Genomic DNA, 24,694 nt, shown 5'->3' with positions numbered 1-24,694 from the left:
GCGACCCGTGGCAGGAGGCAGGAGGCTGGAGTCCTCAGGCTTGAGGCTTGAGGCTAGAGGCGAGGCGTGGCAGGAGGCAGGAGGCAGGATGATAGAGTCTTCAGGTTTGGGACTTGAGGCTAGAGGCGAGGCTTGGCATGAGGCAGGAGGCTAGAGTCTTCAGGCTTGAGGCTTGAGGCTAGAGGAGAGGCTTGGCAGGAGGCAGGAGGCTGGAGTCTTCAGGCTTGAAGCTTGAGGCTAGAGACTAGAGGCGAGGCTTGGCAGGAGGCAGGAGGGTGGAGTCTTCAGGCTTGAACCTTGAGGCTAGAGGCGACCCGTGGCAGGAGGCAGGAGGCTGGAGTCCTCAGGTTTGGGACTTGAGGCTAGAGGCGAGGCTTGGCAGGAGGCAGGAGGCTGGAGTCTTCAGGCTTGAAGCTTGAGGCTAGAGGCTAGAGGCGAGGCTTGGCAGGAGGCAGGAGGCTGGAGTCCAAGCTAGCGGCTTGAGGCTAGAGGAGAGGCCTGTCAGGAGGCAGGAGGCTGCAGTTTTCAGGCTTGAGTCTTGTGGCTAGAGGCGAGGCTTGGCAGCAGGCAGGAGGCTGGAGTCTTCAGGCTTGAGGCTTGAGGCTAGAGGAGAGGCTTGGCAGGAGGCAGGAGGCTGGAGTCTTCAGGCTTGAGGCTTGAGTCTAGAGGCGAGGCTTGGCAGGAGGCAGGAGGCTGGAGTCTTCAGGCTTGAAGCTTGAGGCTAGCGACTAGAGGCGAGACGTGGCAGGAGGCAGGAGGCTGGAGTCTTCAGGCTTGAGCCTTGAGGCTAGAGGCGAGGCTTGGCATTACGCAGGAGGCTGGAGTCTTCGGGCTTGAGCCTTGTGGCTAGAGGCGAGGCTTGGCAGGAGGCAGGAAGCTGGAGTCTTCAGGCTTGAGGCTTGAGGCTTGAGGCTGGAGGCGAGGCTTGGCAGGAGGCAGGAGGCTCGAGTCTTCAGGCTTGAAGCTTGAGGCTAGAGGTTAGAGGCGAGGCTTGGCAGGAGGCAGGAGGCTGGAGTCTTCAGGCTTGAGGCTTGAGGCTAGATGAGAGGCTTGGCAGGAGGCAGGAGGCTGGAGCCTCCAAGCTTGAGTCTTGAGGCTATAGGCGAGGCTTGGCAGGAGGCAGGAGGCTGGAGTCTTCAGGCTTGATACTTGAGGCTAGAGACTAGAGGCGAGGCTTGGCAGGAGGCAGAAGGGTGGAGTCTTGAGGCTTGAACCTTGAGGCTAGAGGCGAGGCTTGGCAGGAGGCAGGAGGCTGGAGTCTTCAGGCTTGGGACTTGAGGCTAGAGGCGAGGCTTGGCAGGACGCAGGAGGCTGGAGTCTTCGGGCTTGAGGCTTGAGGCTAGAGGGGAGGGTTGGCAGGAGGCAGGAGGCTGGAGTCTTCGGGCTTGAGGCTTGAGGCTTCAGGCGAGGGTTGGCAGGATGGAGGAGGCTGGAGTCTTCAGTCTTGAGGCTTGAGGTTTGAGTCTAGAGGCGAGGCTTGGCAGAAGGCAGGAGGCTGGAGTCTTCAGGCTTGAGGCTTGAGGCTAGAGACTTGAGCCGAGGCTTGACAGGTGGCAGGAGGCTGGAGTCCTCAGGCTTGAGGCTTCTGGCTAGAGGCGACACTTGGCATGACGCAGGAGGCTGGAGTCTTCGGGCTTGAGTCTTGTGGCTAGAGGCGAGGCTTGGCAGAAGGCAGGAGGCTGGAGTCTTCAGGCTTGAGGCTTGAGGCTTGAGGTTAGAGGCGAGGCTTGGCAGGAGACAGGAGACTGGAGTCTTCAGGCTTGAAGCTTGAGGCTAGAGGCTAGAGGCGAGGCTTGGCAGGAGGCAGGAGGCTGGAGTCCAGGCTTCAGGCTTGAGGCTAGAGGAGAGGCTTGGCAGGAAACAGGAGGCTGGAGTCTTTAGGCTTGAGGCTTGAGGCTAGAGGCGAAGCTTGGCAGGAGGCAGGAGGCTGGAGTCTTCAGGCTTGAAGCTTGAGGCTAGAGACTAGAGGCGAGGCTTGGCAGGAGGCAGGAGGGTGGAGTCTTCAGGCTTCAACCTTGAGGCTAGAGGCGACCCGTGGCAGGAGGCAGGAGGCTGGAGTCCTCAGGCTTGAGGCTTGAGGCTAGAGGCGAGGCGTGGCAGGAGGCAGGAGGCTAGAGTCTTCAGGTTTGGGACTTGAGGCTAGAGGCGAGGCTTGGCATGAGGCAGGAGGCTAGAGTCTTCAGGCTTGAGGCTTGAGGCTAGAGGCGAGGCTTGGCAGCAGGCAGGAGGCTGGAGTCTTCAGGCTTGAGGCTTGAGGCTAGAGGAGAGGCTTGGCAGGAGGCAGGAGGCTGGAGTCTTCAGGCTTGAGGCTTGAAGCTAGAGGCGAGGCTTGGCAGGAGGCAGGAGGCTGGAGTCTTCAGGCTTGAAGCTTGAGGCTAGAGACTAGAGGCGAAGCTTGGCAGGAGGCAGGAGGGTGGAGTCTTCAGGCTTGAACCATGAGGCTAGAGGCGACCCGTGGCAGGAGGCAGAAGGCTGGAGTCCTCAGGCTTGAGGCTTGAGGCTAGAGGCGAGGCTTAGCAGGAGACAGGAAGCTGGAGTCTTCAGGCTTGAGCTGGAGGCTAGAGGCTAGAAGAGAGGCTTGGCAGGAGGCAGGTGGTTGGAGTCCAGGCTTGAGGCTTGAAGCTAGAGGAGAGGCTTGGCAGGAGGCAGGAGGCAGGAGTCTTCAGGCTTGAGGTTTCAGGCTTCAGGCTAGAGGCGAGGGTTGGCAGGAGGCAGGATGCTGGAGTCTTCATGCTTGAGGTTGAGGCTAGAGACTTGAGCCGAGGCTTGGCAGGAGGCTGGAGGCTGTAGTCGTGAAGCTTGAGGCTTACCGCTAGAGACTTGAGCCGAGGCTTTACCGGAGGCAGGAGGCTGGAGTCTTCAGGCTTGGGACTTGAGGCTAGAGGACAGGCATGGCAGGAGGCAGTAGGCTGGAGTCTTCAGGCTTGAAGCTTGAGGCTAGAGGCTAGAGGCGAGGCTTGGCAGGAGGCAGGAGGCTGGAGTCTTCAGGCTTGAAGCTTGAGGCTAGAGGCTAGAGGCGAGGCTTGGCAGGAGGCAGTAGGCTGGAGTCTTCAGTCTTGAACCTTGAGGCTAGAGGCGAAGCTTGGCAGGAGGCAGGAGGCTGGAGTCTTCAGGCTTGTGGCTTGAGGCTTGAGGCTAGAGGCGAGACCTGGCAGGAGGCAGGAGGCTGGATTTTTCAGGCTTGAGGCTTGAGGCTAGAGGCGTCACTTGGCATGACGCAGGAGGCTCGAGTCTTCGGGCTTGAGGCTTGCGGCTAGAGGCGAGGCTTGGCAGGAGGCAGGAGGCTGGAGTCTTCAGGCTTGAGGCTTGAGGCTAGAGGCTAGAGGCGAGGCTTGGCAGGAGGCAGGAGGCTGGAGTCCAGGCTTGAGGCTTGAGGCTAGAGGAGAGGCTTGGCAGGAAACAGGAGGCTGGAGTCTTCAGGCTTGAGGCTTGAGGCTAGAGGAGAGGCTTGGCAGGAGGCAGGAGGCTGGAGTCTTCAGGCATGAGGCTTGAAGCTAGAGGCGAGGCTTGGCAGGAGGCAGGAGGGTGGAGTCGTCAGGCTTGAACCTTGAGGCTAGAGGCGACCCGTGGCAGGAGGCAGGAGGCTGGAGTCCTCAGGCTTGAGGCTTGAGGCTAGAGCCGAGGCGTGGCAGGAGGCAGGAGGCTAGAGTCTTCAGGTTTGGGACTTGAGGCTAGACGCGAGGCTTGGCATGAGGCAGGAGGCTGGAGTCTTCAGGCTTGAGGCTTGAGGCTAGAGGCGAGGCTTGGCAGGAGGCAGGAAGCTGGAGTCTTCAGGCTTGAGCTGGAGGCTAGAGGCTAGAAGAGAGGCTTGGCAGGAGGCAGGTGGCTGGAATCCAGGCTTGAGGCTTGAGGCTAGAGGAGAGGCTTGGCAGGAGGCAGGAGGCAGGAGTCTTCAGGCTTGAGGTTTCAGGCTTCAGGCTAGAGGCGAGGGTTGGCAGGAGGCAGGATGCTGGAGTCTTCAGGCTTGAGGTTGAGGCTAGAGACTTGAGCCGAAGCTTGGCAGGAGGCAGGAGGCTGTAGTCGTGAAGCTTGAGGCTTACCGCTAGAGACTTGAGCCGAGGCTTTACAGGAGGCAGGAGGCTGGAGTCTTCAGGCTTGGGACTTGAGGCTAGAGGCGAGGCTTGGCAGGAGGCAGGAGGCAGGAGTCTTCAGGCTTGAGGCTTAACGCTAGAGACTTCAGCCGAGGCTTGACAGGAGGCAGGAGGCTGGAGTCTTCAGGCTTGGGACTTGAGGCTAGGTGCGAAACGTGGCATGAGGCAAGAGGCTGCCGTCTTTGGGCTTGAGGCTTTAGGCTAGAGGCGAGGCTTGGCAGGAGGCAGGAAGCTGGAGTCCAGGCTTGAGGCTTGAGGCTAGAGGAGAGGCTTGGCAGGAGGCAGGAGGCTGGAGTCTTCAGGCTTGAGGCTTGAGGCTAGAGGCGAGGATGGCAGGAGGCAGGAGGCTGGAGTCTTCAGGCTTGAAGCTTGAGGCTAGAGACTAGAGGCGAGGCTTGGCAGGAGGCAGGAGGGTGGAGTCTTCAGGCTTGAACCTTGAGGCTAGAGGCGACCAGTGGCAGGAGGCAGGAGGCTGGAGTCCTCAGGCTTGAGGCTTGTGGCTAGAGGCGAGGCGTGGCAGGAGGCAGGAGGCTAGAGTCTTCAGGTTTGGGACTTGAGGCTAGAGGCGAGGCTTGGCATGAGGCAGGAGGCTAGAGTCTTCAGGCTTGAGGCTTGAGGCTAGAGGCGAGGCTTGGCAGCAGGCAGGAGGCTAGAGTCTTCAGGCTTGAGGCTTGAGGCTAGAGGAGAGGCTTGGCAGGAGGCAGGAGGCTGGAGTCTTCAGGCTTGAGGCTTGAAGCTAGAGGCGAGGCTTGGCAGGAGGCAGGAGGCTGGAGTCTTCAGGCTTGAAGCTTGAGGCTAGAGACTAGAGGCGAAGCTTGGCAGGAGGCAGGAGGGTGGAGTCTTCAGGCTTGAACCATGAGGCTAGAGGCGACCCGTGGCAGGAGGCAGAAGGCTGGAGTCCTCAGGCTTGAGGCTTGAGGCTAGAGGCGAGGCTTAGCAGGAGACAGGAAGCTGGAGTCTTCAGGCTTGAGCTGGAGGCTAGAGGCTAGAAGAGAGGCTTGGCAGGAGGCAGGTGGTTGGAGTCCAGGCTTGAGGCTTGAAGCTAGAGGAGAGGCTTGGCAGGAGGCAGGCGGCAGGAGTCTTCAGGCTTGAGGTTTCAGGCTTCAGGCTAGAGGCGAGGGTTGGCAGGAGGCAGGATGCTGGAGTCTTCATGCTTGAGGTTGAGGCTAGAGATTTGAGCCGAGGCTTGGCAGGAGGCAGGAGGCTGTAGTCGTGAAGCTTGAGGCTTACCGCTAGAGACTTGAGCCGAGGCTTTACAGGAGGCAGGAGGCTGGAGTCTTCAGGCTTGGGACTTGAGGCTAGAGGACAGGCATGGCAGGAGGCAGTAGGCTGGAGTCTTCAGGCTTGAAGCTTGAGGCTAGAGGCTAGAGGCGAGGCTTGGCAGGAGGCAGGAGGCTGGAGTCTTCAGGCTTGAAGCTTGAGGCTAGAGGCTAGAGGCGAGGCTTGGCAGGAGGCAGTAGGCTGGAGTCTTCAGTCTTGAACCTTGAGGCTAGAGGCGAAGATGGCAGGAGGCAGGAGGCTGGAGTCTTCAGGCTTGTGGCTTGAGGCTTGAGGCTAGAGGCGAGACCTGGCAGGAGGCAGGAGGCTGGATTTTTCAGGCTTGAGGCTTGAGGCTAGAGGCGTCACTTGGCATGACGCAGGAGGCTCGAGTCTTCGGGCTTGAGGCTTGCGGCTAGAGGCGAGGCTTGGCAGGAGGCAGGAGACTGGAGTCTTCAGGCTTGAGGCTTGAGGCTAGAGGCTAGAGGCGAGGCTTGGCAGGAGGCAGGAGGCTGGAGTCCAGGCTTGAGGCTTGAGGCTAGAGGAGAGGCTTGGCAGGAAACAGGAGGCTGGAGTCTTCAGGCTTGAGGCTTGAGGCTAGAGGAGAGGCTTGGCAGGAGGCAGGAGGCTGGAGTCTTCAGGCATGAGGCTTGAAGCTAGAGGCGAGGCTTGGCAGGAGGCAGGAGGGTGGAGTCTTCAGGCTTGAACCTTGAGGCCAGAGGCGACCCGTGGCAGGAGGCAGGAGGCTGGAGTCCTCAGGCTTGAGGCTTGAGGCTAGAGGCGAGGCGTGGCAGGAGGCAGGAGGCTGGAGTCTTCAGGCTTGAGGCTTGAGGCTAGAGGCGAGGCTTGGCAGGAGGCAGGAAGCTGGAGTCTTCAGGCTTGAGCTGGAGGCTAGAGGCTAGAAGAGAGGCTTGGCAGGAGGCAGGTGGCTGGAATCCAGGCTTGAGGCTTGAGGCTAGAGGAGAGGCTTGGCAGGAGGCAGGAGGCAGGAGTCTTCAGGCTTGAGGTTTCAGGCTTCAGGCTAGAGGCGAGGGTTGGCAGGAGGCAGGATGCTGGAGTCTTCAGGCTTGAGGTTGAGGCTAGAGACTTGAGCCGAAGCTTGGCAGGAGGCAGGAGGCTGTAGTCGTGAAGCTTGAGGCTTACCGCTAGAGACTTGAGCCGAGGCTTTACAGGAGGCAGGAGGCTGGAGTCTTCAGGCTTGGGACTTGAGGCTAGAGGCGAGGCTTGGCAGGAGGCAGGAGGCAGGAGTCTTCAGGCTTGAGGCTTAACGCTAGAGACTTCAGCCGAGGCTTGACAGGAGGCAGGAGGCTGGAGTCTTCAGGCTTGGGACTTGAGGCTAGGGGCGAAACGTGGCATGAGGCAAGAGGCTGCCGTCTTCGGGCTTGAGGCTTTAGGCTAGAGGCGAGTCTTGGCAGGAGGCAGGAAGCTGGAGTCCAGGCTTGAGGCTTGAGGCTAGAGGCGAGGCTTGGCAGGAGGCAGGAGGCTGGAGTCTTCAGGCTTGAAGCTTCAGTCTAGAGGCTAGAGGCGAGGCTTGGCAGGAGGCAGGAAGCTGGAGTCTTCAGGCTTGAGCTGGAGGCTAGAGGCTAGAAGAGAGGCTTGGCAGGAGGCAGGTGGCTGGAATCCAGGCTTGAGGCTTGAGGCTAGAGGAGAGGCTTGGCAGGAGGCAGGAGGCAGGAGTCTTCAGGCTTGAGGTTTCAGGCTTCAGGCTAGAGGCGAGGGTTGGCAGGAGGCAGGATGCTGGAGTCTTCAGGCTTGAGGTTGAGGCTAGAGACTTGAGCCGAAGCTTGGCAGGAGGCAGGAGGCTGTAGTCGTGAAGCTTGAGGCTTACCGCTAGAGACTTGAGCCGAGGCTTTACAGGAGGCAGGAGGCTGGAGTCTTCAGGCTTGGGACTTGAGGCTAGAGGCGAGGCTTGGCAGGAGGCAGGAGGCAGGAGTCTTCAGGCTTGAGGCTTAACGCTAGAGACTTCAGCCGAGGCTTGACAGGAGGCAGGAGGCTGGAGTCTTCAGGCTTGGGACTTGAGGCTAGGGGCGAAACGTGGCATGAGGCAAGAGGCTGCCGTCTTCGGGCTTGAGGCTTTAGGCTAGAGGCGAGTCTTGGCAGGAGGCAGGAAGCTGGAGTCCAGGCTTGAGGCTTGAGGCTAGAGGCGAGGCTTGGCAGGAGGCAGGAGGCTGGAGTCTTCAGGCTTGAAGCTTCAGTCTAGAGGCTAGAGGCGAGGCTTGGCAGGAGGCAGGAGGCTGCAGTTTTCAGGCTTGAGTCTTGTGGCTAGAGGCGAGGCTTGGCAGGAGGCAGGAGGCTGGAGTCTTCAGGCTTGAAGCTTGAGGCTAGAGGCTAGGCTTGGCAGCAGGCAGGAATCTGGAGTCTTCAGGCTTGAGGCTTGAGGCTAGAGGAGAGGCTTGTCAGGAGGCAGAAGGCTGGAGTCTTCAGGCTTGAGGCTTGAGGGTAGAGGCGAGGCTTGGCAGGAGGCAGGAGGCTGGAGTCTTCAGGCTTGAAGCTTGAGGCTAGAGACTAGAGGCGAGGCTTGGCAGGAGGCAGGAGGCTGGAGTCTTCAGGCTTGAACCTTGAGGCTAGAGGCGAGGCTTGGCAGGAGGCAGGAGGCTGGAGTCCTCAGGCTTGAGGCTTGAGGCTAGAGGCGAGGCGTGGCAGGAGGCAGGAGGCTGGAGTCTTCAGGCTTGATGCTTCAGGCTAGAGGCGAGGCGTGGCAGAAGGCAGGAGGCTGGAGTCCTCAGGCTTGAGGCTTAAGGCTAGAGGCGAGGCGTGGCAGGAGGCAGGAGGCTGGAGTCTTCAGGCTTGAGGTTGAGGCTAAAGACTTGAGCCGAGGCTTGGCAGGAGGCAGGAGGCTGTAGTCTTGAAGCTTGAGGCTTAACGCTAGAGACTTGAGCCGAGGCTTGACAGGATGCAGGAGGCTGGAGTCCTCAGGCTTGAGGCTTGAGGCTAGAGGCGAGGCTTGCCAGCCTTGAGGCTTGAGGCTTGAGGCTAGAGGCGAGGCTTGGCAGGAGGCAGGAAGCTGGTGTCTTCAGGCTTGAGGTTTGAGGCTTCAGGCTAGAGGCGAGGGTTGGCAGGAGGCAGGATGCTGGAGTCTTCAGGCTTGAGGTTGAGGCTAAAGACTTGAGCCGAGGCTTGGCAGGAGGCAGGAGGCTGTAGTCTTGAAGCTTGAGGCTTAACGCTAGAGACTTGAGCCGAGGCTTGACAGGATGCAGGAGGCAGGAGTCCTCAGGCTTGAGGCTTGAGGCTAGAGGCGAGGCTTGGCAGGAGGCAGGAAGCTGGAGTCTTCAGGCTTGAGCTGGAGGCTAGAGGCTAGAAGAGAGGCTTGGCAGGAGGCAGGTGGCTGGAATCCAGGCTTGAGGCTTGAGGCTTGAGGCTAGATGAGAGGCTTGGCAGGAGGCAGGAGGCAGGAGTCTTCAGGCTTGAGGTTTCAGGCTTCAGGCTAGAGGCGAGGGTTGGCAGGAGGCAGGATGCTGGAGTCTTCAGGCTTGAGGTTGAGGCTAGAGACTTGAGCCGAAGCTTGGCAGGAGGCAGGAGGCTGTAGTCGTGAAGCTTGAGGCTTACCGCTAGAGACTTGAGCCGAGGCTTTACAGGAGGCAGGAGGCTGGAGTCTTCAGGCTTGGGACTTGAGGCTAGGGGCGAAACGTGGCATGAGGCAAGAGGCTGCCATCTTCGGGCTTGAGGCTTTAGGCTAGAGGCGAGGCTTGGCAGGAGGCAGGAAGCTGGAGTCCAGGCTTGAGGCTTGAGGCTAGAGGCGAGGCTTGGCAGGAGACAGGAGGCTGGAGTCTTCAGGCTTGAAGCTTGAGGCTAGAGGCTAGAGGCGAGGCTTGGCAGGAGGCAGGAGGCTGGAGTCCAAGCTAGAGGCTTGAGGCTAGAGGAGAGGCTTGGCAGGAGGCAGGAGGCTGCAGTTTTCAGGCTTGACTCTTGTGGCTAGAGGCGAGGCTTGGCAGGAGGCAGGAGGCTGGAGTCTTCAGGCTTGAAGCTTGAGGCTAGAGGCTAGGCTTGGCAGCAGGCAGGAGGCTGGAGTCTTCAGGCTTGAGGCTTGAGGCTAGAGGAGAGGCTTGGCAGGAGGCAGGAGGCTGGAGTCTTCAGGCTTGAGGCTTGAGGCTAGAGGCGAGGCTTGGCAGGAGGCAGGAGGCTGGAGTCTTCAGGCTTGAAGCTTGAGGCTAGAGACTAGAGGGGAGGCTTGGCAGGAGGCAGGAGGCTGGAGTCTTCAGGCTTCAACCTTGACGCTAGAGGCGAGGCTTGGCAGGAGGCAGGAGGCTGGAGTCTTCAGGCTTGATGCTTCAGGCTAGAGACTTGAGCCGAGGCTTGACAGGATGCAGGAGGCTGGAGTCCTCAGGCTTGAGGCTTGAGGCTAGAGGCGAGGCTTGGCAGCCTTGAGGCTTGAGGCTTGAGGCTAGAGGCGAGGCTTGGCAGGAGGCAGGAAGCTGGAGTCTTCAGGCTTGAGGTTTGAGGCTTCAGGCTAGAGGCGAGGGTTGGCAGGAGGCAGGTGGCTGGAATCCAGGCTTGAGGCTTGAGGCTAGAGGAGAGGCTTGGCAGGAGGCAGGAGGCAGGAGTCTTCAGGCTTGAGGTTTCAGGCTTCAGGCTAGAGGCGAGGCTTGGCAGGAGGCAGGAAGCTGGAGTCTTCAGGCTTGAGCTGGAGGCTAGAGGCTAGAAGAGAGGCTTGGCAGGAGGCAGGTGGCTGGAATCCAGGCTTGAGGCTTGAGGCTAGAGGAGAGGCTTGGCAGGAGGCAGGAGGCAGGAGTCTTCAGGCTTGAGGTTTCAGGCTTCAGGCTAGAGGCGAGGGTTGGCAGGAGGCAGGATGCTGGAGTCTTCAGGCTTGAGGTTGAGGCTAGAGACTTGAGCCGAAGCTTGGCAGGAGGCAGGAGGCTGTTGTCGTGAAGCTTGAGGCTTACCGCTAGAGACTTGAGCCGAGGCTTTACAGGAGGCAGGAGGCTGGAGTCTTCAGGCTTGGGACTTGAGGCTAGAGGCGAGGCTTGGCAGGAGGCAGGAGGCAGGAGGCACGAGTCTTCAGGCTTGAGGCTTAACGCTAGAGACTTCAGCCGAGGCTTGACAGGAGGCAGGAGGCTGGAGTCTTCAGGCTTGGGACTTGAGGCTAGGGGCGAAACGTGGCATGAGGCAAGAGGCTGCCGTCTTCGGGCTTGAGGCTTTAGGCTAGAGGCGAGGCTTGGCAGGAGGCAGGAAGCTGGAGTCCAGGCTTGAGGCTTGAGGCTAGAGGCGAGGCTTGGCAGGAGGCAGGAGGCTGGAGTCTTCAGGCTTGAAGCTTGAGGCTAGAGGCTAGAGGCGAGGCTTGGCAGGAGGCAGGAGGCTGGAGTCCAAGCTAGAGGCTTGAGGCTAGAGGAGAGGCTTGTCAGGAGGCAGGAGGCTGCAGTTTTCAGGCTTGAGTCTTGTGGCTAGAGGCGAGGCTTGGCAGGAGGCAGGAGGCTGGAGTCTTCAGGCTTGAAGCTTGAGGCTAGAGGCTAGGCTTGGCAGCAGGCAGGAGGCTGGAGTCTTCAGGCTTTAGGCTTGAGGCTAGAGGAGAGGCTTGGCAGGAGGCAGGAGGCTGGAGTCTTCAGGCTTGAAGCTTGAGGCTAGAGACTAGAAGGGACGCTTGGCAGGAGGCAGGAGGCTGGAGTCTTCAGGCTTGATGCTTCAGGCTAGCGGCGAGGCGTGGCAGGAGGCAGGAGGCTGGAGTCCTCAGGCTTGAGGCTTGAGGCTAGAGGCGAGGCGTGACAGGAGGCAGGAGGCTGGAGTCTTCAGGCTTGAGGTTGAGGCTAAAGACTTGAGCCGAGGCTTGGCAGGAGGCAGGAGGCTGTAGTCTTGAAGCTTGAGGCTTAACGCTAGAGACTTGAGCCGAGGCTTGACAGGATGCAGGAGGCTGGGGTCCTCAGGCTTGAGGCTTGAGGCTAGAGGCGAGGCTTGACAGCATTGAGGCTTGAGGCTTGAGGCTAGAGGCGAGGCTTGGCAGGAGGCAGGAAGCTGGAGTCTTCAGGCTTGAGGTTTGAGGCTTCAGGCTAGAGGCGAGGGTTGGCAGGAGGCAGGATGCTGGAGTCTTCAGGCTTGAGGTTGAGGCTAAAGACTTGAGCCGAGGCTTGGCAGGAGGCAGGAGACTGTAGTCTTGAAGCTTGAGGCTTAACGCTAGAGACTTGAGCCGAGGCTTGACAGGATGCAGGAGGCTGGAGTCCTCAGGCTTGAGGCTTGAGGCTAGAGGCGAGGCTTGGCAGGAGGCAGGAGGCTGGAGTCTTCAGGCTTGAGGCTTGATGATAGAGGCGAGGCTTGGCAGGAGGCAGGAGGCTGGAGTCTTCAGGCTTTAAGCTTGAGGCTAGAGGCGAAGCGTGGCAGGAGGCAGGAGGCAGGAGTCTTCAGGCTTGAGGCTTGAGGCTAGAGGCGAGGCTTGGCAGGAAGCAGGAGGCTGGAGACTTCAGGCTTGAGGCTTGATGATAGAGGCGAGGCTTGGCAGGAGGCAGGAGGCTGGTGTCTTCAGGTTTGAGGCTTGAGGCTAGAGGCTAGAGGCGAGGCTTGGCAGGAGGCAGGAAGCTGGAGTCTTCAAGCTTGAGGCTTGAGGCTTGAGGCTAGAGGCGAGACTTGGCAGGACGCAGGAGGCTGGAGTCTTCGGGCTTGAGGCTTGAGGCTAGAGGCGAGGGTTGGCAGTAGGCAGGACGCTGGAGACTTCGGGCTTGAGGCTTGAGGCTATAGGCGAGGGTTGGCAGGAGGCAGGAGGCTGGAGTCTTCAGGCTTGAGGCTTGAGGTTTGAGTCTAGAGGCGAGGCTTGGCAGAAGGCAGGAGGGTGGTGTCTTCAGGCTTGAGGCTTGAGGCTAGAGACTTGAGCCGAGGCTTGACAGGAGGCAGGAGGCTGGAGTCCTCAGGCTTGAGGATTGAGGCTAGAGGCGAGGCGTGGCAGGAGGCAGGAGGCTGGAGTTTTCAGGCTTGGGACTTGAGGCTAGAGGCGAGGCTTGGCAGGAGGCAGGAGGCTGGAGTCTTCAGGCTTGAAGCTTGAGGCTAGAGGCTAGAGGCGAGGTTTGGCAGGAGGCAGGAGCGTGGAGTCTTCAGGCTTGAACCTTGAGGCTAGAGGCTAGAGGCGAGGCTTGGCAGGAGGCAGGAGGCTGGAGTCTTCAGGCTTGAGGCTTGAGGCTAGAGGCGAGGCTTGGCAGGAGGCAGGAGGCTAGAGTCTTCAGGTTTGGGACTTGAGGCTAGAGGCGAGGCGTGGCAGGAGGCAGGAGGCTAGAGTCTTCAGGTTTGGGACTTGAGGCTAGAGGCGAGGCTTGGCATGAGGCAGGGGGCTGGAGTCTTCAGGCTTGAGGCTTGAGGCTAGAGGCGAGGCTTGGCAGGAGGCAGGAGTCTGGAGTCTTCAGGCTTGAAGCTTGAGGCTAGAGACTAGAGGCGAGGCTTGGCAGGATGCAGGAGGCTGGAGTCTTCAAGCTTGAGGCTGAGGCTAGAGGCGAGGCTTGGCAGGAGGCAGGAGGCTGGAGTCTTCAGGCTTGAGGCTTGAGGATTTAAGCTAGAGGCGAGGCGTGGAAGGAGGCAGGAGGCTGGAGTCCAGTCTTGAGGCTTGAGGCTAGAGGAGAGGCTTGGCAGGATGCAGGAGGCTGGAGTCTTCAGGCTTGAGGCTTGAGGCTACAGGCGAGGCTTGGCAGGAGGCAGGAGGCTGGAGTCTTCAGGCTTGAGCTGGAGGCTAGAGGCTAGAAGCGAGGCTTGGCAGGAGGCAGGAGGCTGGAGTCCAGGATTGAGGCTTGAGGGTAGAGGAGAGGCTTGGCAAGAGGCAGGAGGCTGGAGTCTTCAGGCTTTTGGCTTGAGGCTAGAGGCGAGGCTTGGCAGGAGGCAGGAGGCTGGAGTCTTCAGCCTTGACGCTTGAGGCTTGAGGCTAGAGGCGAGGCTTGGCAGGAGGCAGGAAGCTGGAGTCTTCAGGCTTGAGGTTTGAGGCTTCAGGCTAGAGGCGAGGGTTGGCAGGTGGCAGGCTGCTGGAGTCTTCAGGCTTGAGGTTGAGGCTAAAGACTTGAGCCGAGGCTTGGCAGGAGGCAGGAGGCTGTAGTCTTGAAGCTTGAGGCTTAACGCTAGAGACTTGAGCCGAGGCTTGACAGGAGGCAGGAGGCTGGAGTCCTCAGGCTTGAGGCTTGAGGCTAGAGGCGAGGCTTGGCAGGAGGCAGGAAGCTGGAGTCTTCAGGCTTGAGGTTTGAGGCTTCAGGCTAGAGGCGAGGGTTGGCAGGAGGCAGGATGCTGGAGCCTTCAGGCTTGAGGTTGAGGCTAGAGACTTGAGCCGAGGCTTGGCAGGAGGCAGGAGGCTGTAGTCTTGAAGCTTGAGGCTTAACGCTAGAGACTTGAGCCGAGGCTTGGCAGGAGGCAGGAGGCAGGAGTCTTCAGGCTTGAGGCTTGAGGCTAGAGGCGAGGCTTGGCAGGAGGCAGGAGGCTGGAGTCTTCAGGCTTGAGGCTTGATGATAGAGGCGAGGCTTCGCAGGAGGCAGGAGGCTGGAGTCTTCAGGTTTGAGGCTTGAGGCTAGAGGCGAGGGTTGGCAGGAGGCAGGAGGCTGTAGTCTTGAAGCTTGAGGCTTAACGCTAGAGACTTGAGCCGAGGCTTGACAGGAGGCAGGAGGCTGGAGTCCTCAGGCTTGAGGCTTGAGGCTAGAGGCGAGGCTTGGCAGGAGGCAGGAAGCTGGAGTCTTCAGGCTTGAGGTTTGAGGCTTCAGGCTAGAGGCGAGGGTTGGCAGGAGGCAGGATGCTGGAGCCTTCAGGCTTGAGGTTGAGGCTAGAGACTTGAGCCGAGGCTTGGCAGGAGGCAGGAGGCTGTAGTCTTGAAGCTTGAGGCTTAACGCTAGAGACTTGAGCCGAGGCTTGGCAGGAGGCAGGAGGCAGGAGTCTTCAGGCTTGAGGCTTGAGGCTAGAGGCGAGGCTTGGCAGGAGGCAGGAGGCTGGAGTCTTCAGGCTTGAGGCTTGATGATAGAGGCGAGGCTTGGCAGGAGGCAGGAGGCTGGAGTCTTCAGGTTTGAGGCTTGAGGCTAGAGGCGAGGGTTGGCAGGAGGCAGGAGGCTGGAGTCTTCGGGCTTGAGGCTTGAGGCTAGAGGCGAGGCGTGGCAGGAGGCAGGAGGCTGGAGTCTTCAGGCTTGAACCTTGAGGCTAGAGGCTAGAGGCTAGGCTTGGCAGGAGGCAGGAGGTTGGAGTCTTCAGGCTTGAGGCTTGAGGCTAGAGGCGAGGCTTGGCAGGAGGCAGGAGGCTGGAGTCTTCAGGCTTGAAGCTTGAGGCTAGAGGCGAGGCGTGGCAGGAGGCAGGAGGCTGGAGTCTTCAAGCTTGAGGCTAGAGGCGAGGCTTGGCAGGAGGCAGGAGGCTGGAGTCTTCAGGCTTGAAGCTTGAGGCTAGAGGCTAGAGGCGAGGCTTGGCAGGAGGCAGTAGGCTGGAGTCTTCAGTCTTGAACCTTGAGGCTAGAGGCGAGGCTTGGCAGGAGGCAGGAGGCTGGAGTCTTCAGGCTTGAGGCTTGAGGCTTGAGGCTAGAGGCGAGACGTGGCAGGAGGCAGGAGGCTGGAGTTTTCAGGCTTGAAACTTGAGGCTAGAGGCTAGAGGCGAGGCTTGGCAGGAGGCAGTAGGCTGGAGTCTTCAGTCTTGAACCTTGAGGCTAGAGGCGAGGCTTGGCAGGAGGCAGGAGGCTGGAGTCTTCAGGCTTGAGGCTTGAGGCTTGAGGCTACAGGCGACACTTGGCATGACGCAGGAGGCTGGAGACTTCGGGCTTGAGGTTTGTGGCTAGAGGCGAGGCTTGGCAGGAGGCAGGAGGCTGGAGTCTTCAGGCTTGAGGCTTGAGGCTTGAGGCTAGAGGCGATGCTTGGCAGGAGACAGGAGGCTGGAGTCTTCAGGCTTGAAGCTTGAGGCTAGAGGCTAGAGGCGAGGCTTGGCAGGAGGCAGGAGGCTGGAGTCTTCAGGCTTGAGGCTTGAGGCTAGAGGCGAGGGTTGGCAGGAGGCAGGAGGCTGGAGTCTTCAGGCTTGAAGCTTGAGGCAAGAGGCTAGGCTTGGCAGCAGGCAGGAGGTTGGAGTCTTCAGGCTTGAGGCTTGAGGCTAGAGGAGAGGCTTGGCAGGAGGCAGGAGGCTGGAGTCTTCAGGCTTGTGGCTTGAAGCTAGAGGCGAGGCTTGGCAGGAGGCAGGAGGCTGGAGTCTTCAGGCTTGAAGCTTGAGGCTAGAGACTAGAGGCGAGGCTTGGCAGGAGGCAGGAGGGTGGAGTCGTCAGGCTTGAACCTTGAGGCTAGAGGCGACCCGTGGCAGGAGGCAGGAGGCTGGAGTCTTCAGGCTTGAGGCTTGAGGCTAGAGGCTAGAGGCGAGGCTTGGCAGGACGCAGGAGGCTGGAGTCTTCAGGCTTGAGGCTTGAGGCTAGAGGCTAGAGGCGAGGCTTGGCAGGAGGCAGGAAGCTGGAGTCTTCAGTCTTGAGGCTTGCGGCTTGAGGCTAGAGGCGAGACTTGGCATGAGGCAGGAGGCTGAAGTCTTCGGGCTTGAGGCTTGAGGCTAGAGGCGAGGCTTGGCAGGACGCAGGAGGCTGGAGTCTTCAGGCTTGGGACTTGCGGCTAGAGGCGAGGCTTGGCAGGAGGCAGGAGGCTGGGGTCCAGGCTTGAGGCTTGAGTCTAGAGGAGAGGCTTGGCAGGAAGCAGGAGGCTGGAGTCCAGGCTTGAGGCTTGAGTCTAGAGGAGAGGCTTGGCAGGAAGCAGGAGGCTGGAGTCTTCAGGCTTGAAGCTTGAGGCTAGAGGAGAGGCTTGGCAGGAGGCAGGAAGCTGGAGTCTTCAGGCTTGAGGCTTGAGGCTAGAGGCGAGGCTTGGCAGTAGGCTGGAGGCTGGAGTCTTTAGGCTTGAGGCTTGAGGCTAGAGACTTGAGCCGCTGCTTGGCAAGAGGCAGGAGGCTGTAGTCTTGAAGCTTGAGGCTTAATGCTAGGGACTTGAGCCCAGGCTTGGCAGGAGGCAGGAGGCTGGAGTCTTCAGGCTTGAGGCTTGAGGCTGGAGGCGAGGCGTGGCAGGAGGCACGAGGCTGGAGTCTTCAGGCTTGAGTCTTGAGGCTTGAGGAGAGGCTTGGCAGGAGGCAGGAGGCTGGAGTCTTCAGGCTTGAGGCTTGAGGTTAGAGGCGAGGCTTGGCAGGAGGCAGGAGGCTGGAGTCTTCAAGTTTGAACCTTGAGGCTAGAGGCGAGGCTTGGCAGGAGGCAGGAGGCTGGAGTCTTCAGGCTTGAGTCTTCAGGCTTGAGGCTTGAGGCTTGAGGCTAGAGGCGAGGCGTGGCAGGAGGCAGGAGGCTGGAGTCTTCAGGGTTGCGACTTGAGGCTAGAGGCGAGGCTTGGCAGGAGGCAAGAGGCTGGAGTCTTCAGGCTTGAGGCTAGAGACTTGAGCCAAGGCTTGGCAGGAGGCTAGAGGCTACAGGCTTGAGGCCAGGCAGGAGGATGGACTCTTCAGGCTTGAGGCCAGGCTGGAGACTGGACTCTTCAGTCTTGAGGCCAGGCAGGAGGCGGGACTCTTCAGGCTTGAGGCCAGGCAGGAGACTGGACTCTTCAGGCTTGAGGCCAGGCAGAAGGCTGGACTCTTCAGGCTTGAGGCCAGGCAGGAGGCAGGACTCTTCAAGCTTGAGGCCAGGCAGGAGACTGGACTCTTCAGGCTTGAGGCCAGGCAGGAGGCTGGACTCTTCAGGCTTGAGGCCAGGCAGGAGGCGGGACTCTTCAGGCTTGAGGCCAGGCAGGAGGATGGACTCTTCAGGCTTGAGCCCAGGCAGGAGGCTGGGGTCTTCAGGCTTGAGGCCAGGCAGGAGGCTGGGGTCTTCAGGCTTGAGGCCAGGCAGGAGGCTGGGGTCTTCAGGCTTGAGGCTAGGCAGGCTCCTCCTGGTCAGGGCGCAGTTCTCCTGGGCAGGGCATGGATTACCACCCGACAGAGGCAAGGGACAGGATGGGACAGAACCAACCGCAGGTAATGGCAAGACGGCCTGGCTTACCTGACGGAGGCAAGGGACAGGAAGGGAGCTAGGTAAAGAGTGGCTCCAGTACAAGACTGCAGGCGAGACGAAGCGAGAGTTCCCAGCAAGACAAGGCAAGGCTTCAGGCAATGCAAGGGGAGACGAGAAATTCAGGTGAGGCAAGAGCTACCGGCAAGACAAAGTAAGGCTTCGGGCAAAGCAAGGCGAGGCGAGAGTTACCGGCAAGACAAGGCAGGGCTACCGGCGAGGAAACAGAAGGCAGAGGAAGGGATACAAGGAGTAGGACAAGAACAATGGAGCAGCCACGCCCTGGTCTCTGAGGGTATTTATGCAGCCAGCCCCAACTGGCATCAGGTGCCTCAATTAGAACTCAAGAACAGTAACTGGGTAGACAGGAAAACCTGGAGCAAGGGTCGATGGACCGGACCGTGAACTGGAATAAGGACTTTACGGACCGGACCATGACATTTTGACATGCTGGCTTTTATCAATCAGGGCATTCAGTAGAGTGATGAGGAGATTATGTTGTGGTTAAAACAAGACACTGGTGAGACCACGTTTAGAGTATCGTGTTCAGTTTTGGGCAACCTCCTGGAGGGAAGATATTATAAAACTGAAAAGAATGCTGTAACGATTTACAGTGATGTTGACAGGCCTTGAGGGTCTGATTGTTGGGACTGGTTGACCCGGCTAGGGTTTCTTTCCTCACAGTTTAGAAGTGTATGAAATCATGAGTGGCATGGATAGAATGAATTCACTCAAGCCTTTTTTCCCAAAGTTAACGAATCAAGAACTTGACGACATAGATTAAGGGTGCAAGTGGAAAGGTTCAGTAGGAACTTGAGTGCAACTTTTTTTCGAGGAGGGTGATATGGAATGACCTGCCAGAGGATATTGTTGAAGTAGATGCAATAGCAACGGTTACAAAACATTTCCACGGGTCTGTAGATAGTAAGGGTTCAGCAGTTAATGGACCAAAATAAGGCAAGTGGGACTAGCTTGACCAGGCATCGTGGTTGGTATGCAGAATGTCAAAGGATTGAGAATGAGAGGCAATATGGTCAATATTGTCACGATGCAGGGTTTTGACCCGAAACCTTATAATTGCGTTCCTCCAACAAATGCTGCTTGAACCGTTGGGTTTTTCGAGCAGATGGATTGTTGCTCCAGATTCCAGCATCTGCAGTTTCTTGTGCCTGGGTAATGTAATCCGTTTGCCCTATAAATTCCATCATTAACTTGCTATTGGACTTGTATATTTTATTATTCCAATTGCTGTACACAGAAGATTGAAAGACACATTTAAAATATAAACAGAACGAATTCTGCCGATGGTGTAAATCTTGATGCACACAGAATGCTGAAGGAACTCGTCAAGTCAGGCTACATCTATGGAGATGAACAAACGGTCGATATTTCGGGCCCAGATCCTTCATCAGGACTCTAAAGGAAGGGGGCAGAATACAGAATACGTAGGAGAGTGAAGGAGTACACACTGACAGAAAATTGATGAGACCAGATCAGGGGGAAAGTGGGTGGGTGTTGGAAGGGGAATGAAGTACAAAACTGGGAGGAGATAGTGGTAAAAGGCTGAAGAAGAAGAAGAAGAAGAAAAAGAAGAAGAAGAAGAAGAAGAAAGAATCTAATAGCAGAGGACAGTGGACTTGGAATTCATGAAACAAGGAAAGAGGGGAGACAAATAACGGGAAGTTACAGAAATCGATATTCTTGCCATCAGTTTAAAAGCGAACCAAAGAAAATAAAGAGTTTTACTCCTCCAGCCTGAGTTTGGCCTCAGCAGTAAAGGAGGCCATCGACAGGCATGTTCAAATGGGAATGGGAAGTCGAATTTGAATGGGTAGGCACCAGGGGAACCTAACCTTTGCGGTGGACAGAGCGAGTGCGCTCGTCAAAGAGGTACCTTAATCTGCGGTGGGGTCTCAGCGATGTCGCGCTAGGAGCACCGTATACAATAGATGACCCCAACAGACATGCAGGTTTCTGGGCCCTTCCTTTACAGTACTTTTGAAGCATCTCCGTCCGAAACGTGCACTGTTCATTCCCCTCCATAAATGTTGCCTAACTTGCTGAGCTCCTCCAGTTGCGACACATTTAAAGTGCTCGACCTTAGACATCCGTAACCCCTGTATAAGTGTATTTGTTTCACGGTTCCTTATTTTGCATCTCACCTAGACAGAACGCAGAAAAGACTGATTCTAGTGTGGGCGTTGGACAGACTGGTAATTTTAGGTCTGCTCATAATTGTCTCAAGATTGATCGTAAACGCATAACATGGTAAGAATCTCACATTTTCTCGTTTATGTTTTTTAGTTCTAATGATAGAAATGATAAATGATACAATGGAAGACTTAAAACTGTCGTGTTTGACAGTTAAAATGTCAGTATAAATTGATTACTTGAAATACAATTCTTGAAAGCTTTTCTCTTTCCATCGATAAATTGTTGGAGCAGTTTGTCGTTATCATCGAACCAATCCTGATCTTTTTTTCGTCTTGAACCCAATTGTTTCTTCGCAGGAGGTGTTGGCAGCGTTCATCAATTGATTCCAGTGTTCTTCTACAGATGGTGGGATTTGTTGAGGCAGTTGTTCTTGAAGATTTTGTTGGAACCTCTGTACATGGCTGATGTCTTGAAGGATGTCAACATTAAATTTCTTAATAGTGTTCTGATTTTGGTGTTTCCTTTTGGGCCGAATCTTCATTCTCACGGTGGACAAGATGAGTCGATGGTCTGTCCAGCACTCGTCAGCACCAGTAACAGCTCTTGTTATCAGTACATCTTGTTTGTCCCGAGATCGTACGATGATGTAGTCGAGAGGTTCCAGTGTTTGGAGCGTGGATGCTGCCAGGAGACTTGGCGAAACAACCCTGGAAAATGTGGACCACTTTCTGTATCTTGAAAGTCACCTCTCCTCCAATGTCAACCTTAATGACGAGATCCAACATGCGCTGGAACAGCTTTTGGACGTCTCCGAACAAGAATCTTTCGTGATCGTGACATCCGAACAGACACCAAAATGTTAGTGTACCAAGCAGTGGTAATTCCAACGCTACTGTATGCATCAGAAACCTGGACAACATACCGACGACATCTGAAGACGCTTGAAAAATTCCGTCAATGCTGTCTTCGAAACATCTTAACTGTCAGCTGGGTAGATAGAAGGACCAACGTCAGTATGCTAAATAAAGCAAAAACAACAACTTTGAAGCCCACGTCATCAAGAACCAACTAAGATGGAGTGGTCATGTTGTTCGGATGAAAGACGAACGTCTGCCGACAGAAATCTTCTACTCCCAGCTTAAAGAAGGCAAACATAAAAGGCGGACAACATAAGAAATTCAAAGACGACTTTAAAGCCAACATGAAGAAATGTAACATCGACATCAACAATTGGGAATCCAATGAGAGGGAATATTAGAGAGATCGGTGCTGTACCTCAGTCGTGGGCACCATTATTCATACGATTCGTTAATTCATTAGCTGAACGCAAACTCGCACGCTGCCAGAACGAGATTTGAAATATGATTTTCTTCAATTGTTCCAGTCTTTTAGATTACATGGCGTAAATCATATCAGTAGTTTGCTGGAGAATTTTAAAAAGCAACCGAATAGAAACAAGGTAAAGCTGACTGATTCTGATGTGTGTTGAAGACGAAAAGGAAAGTCGAATCAAAGTTTCTGATTGGATCAGCCATGATCGTGAGCGAGGAATTTAGTCTGATTAAACATCGAGGTAGTTTGTGAGGAATGCAAGGGAGGATCAAGTGATTTAGGAGAGTGATGTTAATCACTTCCTCCCCTGGATCCAGTTATTACTCTCCAACTCTTGCTCCAACCTTTTCCTGACCTTTTAATACTGGCTACTTGTCCTCCTGCTTTCCGTTCTTCCAGTCCTGATGAAGAGTCTGGACACGAAACTTCGACCGTTCACTTCTCTCCATAGATGCCGCTTGACCTAATTTAGAGAAACTTCATTGTACTTCCTCTAAGAAAAACATACCATTTAAAAAGATCAAAGTGGTTCGCAATTGCGGTTAAACCGAGTCATTTTGCCTTGCTGCAGCACGGCTTTCTTGTCTCTTACCAGGTCCTTTTAGATTATGAAGACCCGCAGTCCTCTTTTATTGTCATTTAGTAATGCATGCATTAAGAAATGATACAATATTCCTCAAGGGCTTGCATCAAAGGTTAACATTCTGTGGCCTGTCTCTGAGTATTCCGCTTTCATATTCCATAACCCAGGATCTTAGATACCACGTTCGGCAGTTGAAGATAAACCCTCGTATACTGTGTCTCGCTCTGCCCCATCTTCTTGCACCCTTCAGCTCCAAGGCACATGTGTTCACCACCACTCCTCCGAGTTCACAGGACAACAAAGAGTTTACATCTTTGATACCTTTCGGTTTGTCTTAGAGATTTTGTGCTGCTGATCATGAAAGTCACCATGAAGTTTCCCTATCACATAGCATTTTGAAACCGCCTATATTTGTTATTTCAATTCATAATTCAAGCCAATTAAATGGTTGCCCATTATGTAAGTTGAAAAGTGTTCATCTTGTCCGTGCATTAGGCAGGGCGGATGCTACATGGCAGGTCAGGTTTTAGAAAGATTATAAAAGCATCATGCACACTCTGTTCTTTGCGTTGCGTTTAAGTTTATATTGGTCAGTGATCATGTTCAGGCGCATGCTCGGCGGGCATAGCATATTGCGTGTATTCATTCTCGTCAAGTAATTTTATTTTCAGTGGTATTTGCGAAAACAAGATGTCTCGCCGATGTTGCATCAACCGCGATATTTTCCGTTATACTTGTGGCGAGTATAAGTTTAAATTTCAAGCGCGGAGCATGACTCTTCTTTTTAAGAAAGCTTATGAGTTCTACTTTGAGTTTATGATTGGCGACCAAAACAATGCCTGGGCTCTTCACATCTGTTGCTCAACAGGCGTTATTGATCTGGGAGTTTGGCTCAGAGATGTTCGGAAGACAAGCATTCGTGGTACCGATGATATGGCGAGAGCTAGTTCTATCTGACCAGTGTGTCTGGTTTCTCCGTTATAAACAAGAAATCGATTGAAAACTACAATCTCCTTTCAGCATCGAGACTTCAGCCGCATGATGATAGTCTTGCAGTACTGAAGCCATCAGAGACATACAGTCTAGAGGAGGCAGAGGAAGATGACAATGTGTAAGAGGCAGGAATAGAAAAACGACACTGATATCGATACAGGATTTGAACTCTTTATGTCGAGTGAGCCTCTTGTGAAACACAGTCTGAGTAAAATGACTTTGTCAGAGACTTGGGTTTGTCAAAGGCAAAAGCAGAATTACCGGGTTCAAAACTACAAGGAGGAAATCTGCTGTCTCCAGGTACAAGAATTTCTGTGGATGATTTCGATATTTGAGTGAGATGTTTCCCAGAATAACTGATGCCAAAATTAAGGAAGGCTTTTTCTGTTGGTCTGCATATCAAACAGGTCATCAATGGCAGGCCATTCGAAGAATGTCTAGAGGGACCGGAGAAAATCCCGTGGAAGGCATTCAAGGATGTCGTTGAAAATTTTATTAGCAACTACAGAGCATTAAACTATGTGCAGCTACTTGACAACATAATTCAAGCATATAAAACCATGAAGTGCAGCATGTCAGTAAAAATTCATTTTCTGCATTCCCATTTAGACTTCTTCCATGCAGATCTTGGTGCTGTTCGTAACGAGCATGGTGAAAGGATTCACAAGGAGATTGCGGTCATGAAAAAAATAGTATCAAGGCAGCTGGAGTCCATTAATGTTGGAGGATTATTGTTGGACACTTACGCAAGAAGCCTTTGGCATTGAGTACAAACGGAAATCCTCACAAAATATTTTAGCTTATTTGAATTATTGTCAGGCATCATTACCATTATACTCTTAAACGCTTTATAATCAATAAAAGTTTATGCCTTGTTTCTCCAATTTTCTTCCTGATACAAGTAATGTGAAATTATCATTCTATTCAGCTTCAGGCAGAATATCTCATCCACATCTGAAGAAGCAACACTTTCCAAAAAACTTTGCTACCGAGTGGTTGCATCCATCCACAACACACACATTTCACACAAAGCCTTTCCCTTCCCCCATCTTGTCTTGGCTCCATCTGCCCTTCACCTCTCCTCTAATGGTCCCCACTATCTTTCTCCTTTATTTGTTAGATTCCAGAACTGGTAGCCTTTGCCTTTCTGCTCATCACCTTCCAGAATCTATACCTAGCTTGACCTCCATGACCCTCCTTTCATGCCAGCTGCCTCAGCAGTTGAAAATTGTTCCAAATGGCATACTCATCTCGCGGATCAGTTACACCTGCGGGAATCAGGACTTTTACGGATTATGGTAGCATAAGAAACTGAATAAAATTCCATATTCAGGGAATATAAAGTGGCCTAATAGAATAGATAACAAAAAAGACGAATGGTCCAACTCGTTGGACTCTTGAATATGGAATGCACGGAATATTCAGCAGATCGGGTTAGAATGTGCAGGCAGATCAACAGAATTCACTCTTCAATTTACCTTCTTTTCACAGAATTGTGTTTCTGGACTGCTAACTCTACATTCGTGAATTATGAATCCAAGTATTTCTATTAACTTCGAAAGAAGTGAGTACATTCTTGTGTTTCTTTTCCTATTTTATCTGCCCGTTTGAAAGGCCAGCTGTTTTTGTTCAATTCCGACGAAGTTTCATATCCTCTTAAAATAGATATATTTTCACATCCTGCTTATTATTCACAAATGCGAATATTTGCATGCGAGCTTCTGCAAGTTTTCTGTGAAAAAGATGCTCGGAATAGAATTTTAATTCATCTGTCAGTTTACCAAGAATGCATTTGAACTTTGTGCCTATGGGACCGAATACGCTACCTGAGAATAGAATTGCACTCGTGAGCCTGCTGGTAACATCATGGAAAATTTGTGCTCAAAGATTGCTCCTCTTTGAAACCTCTATGTAGCAGACAGCTCGTGTTATCACACTGGACGTTTAAGAGTAGATCAATAAGTTCAATTTAAGCAATATTTGATATTTTGCTCCTGTCAGCTAAATGTTTCTCAAGTTGTGCTGCAACGTCTATATTTTCTGTTTCTGTGCTATGTTCATTCTGGAAATAAATACGCGAAAGAATTCTTAAAAACAACTAAATACTTGATATATATGTGTGAGCCATTCTCTGAGAGCATTGAATGGAGAACCAACTACTTTGAAGATTAAAGACATTGTAAACGGATTTCATGAGGAAAACATTCTCCTTTCTGATTAATTAAATGAGGGACTGCAACTAGTAGATATTTAGTTTAATTTGGCATCGTGTTCGCGACGGACAGCTTAGCTGAAGGTCCTACTCCTGTGCTGTACTGGTCCGTTGTTATGTTAAAAGCAGTGTTAAGGGAACAAGGAACAGGTAGACAACATTACATG

This window comes from Mobula birostris, chromosome 15 (assembly GCF_030028105.1).
Source record: "Mobula birostris isolate sMobBir1 chromosome 15, sMobBir1.hap1, whole genome shotgun sequence".
Lineage (NCBI taxonomy): Eukaryota > Metazoa > Chordata > Chondrichthyes > Myliobatiformes > Myliobatidae > Mobula > Mobula birostris.
The sequence above is the reverse complement of the archived record's forward strand: the minus strand, read 5'-3'. Positions refer to the sequence as shown.